We start from the raw sequence: 388 nt of genomic DNA on the forward strand, positions 1-388 counted from the left end.
GGGAGGAGGGGAAGGCGGAGGCCCGGCTGCTTGTGAGAATTGTTATTTTTCATCAATCACCCGCAATTTGTGTAAGTGCCCCGGACAGGACACCAGCCGTCCTGCTGGCTGGGGTCACGGAGACAACACAGCGATGGAGAAGAGCAAATTGCATTTGCTCACCAGCTCACAGATCCAAATTACGGCCCTCGCATGGCGCGGGGAAGGGAGCGAAAGGTCCATGTGACATGAGGGAAATATGAAGGACTTTGACAGGTCTTAAACGGCCTGGCGCCAAGGCCTAAGTCTACCGGCTAAAAATAGAAAAGGGATGATGAGTGGAGATGGGCAGAGATGAAAGGGGAAGAGCGAGCGGGGCCGCGCTGCGGGGCGGGTGGGGCCCGGGGGC

The sequence above is a fragment of the Egretta garzetta genome, unplaced genomic scaffold (assembly GCF_000687185.1).
Source record: "Egretta garzetta isolate BGI_Z169 unplaced genomic scaffold, ASM68718v1 scaffold112, whole genome shotgun sequence".
NCBI classification, from domain to species: Eukaryota; Metazoa; Chordata; class Aves; order Pelecaniformes; family Ardeidae; genus Egretta; species Egretta garzetta.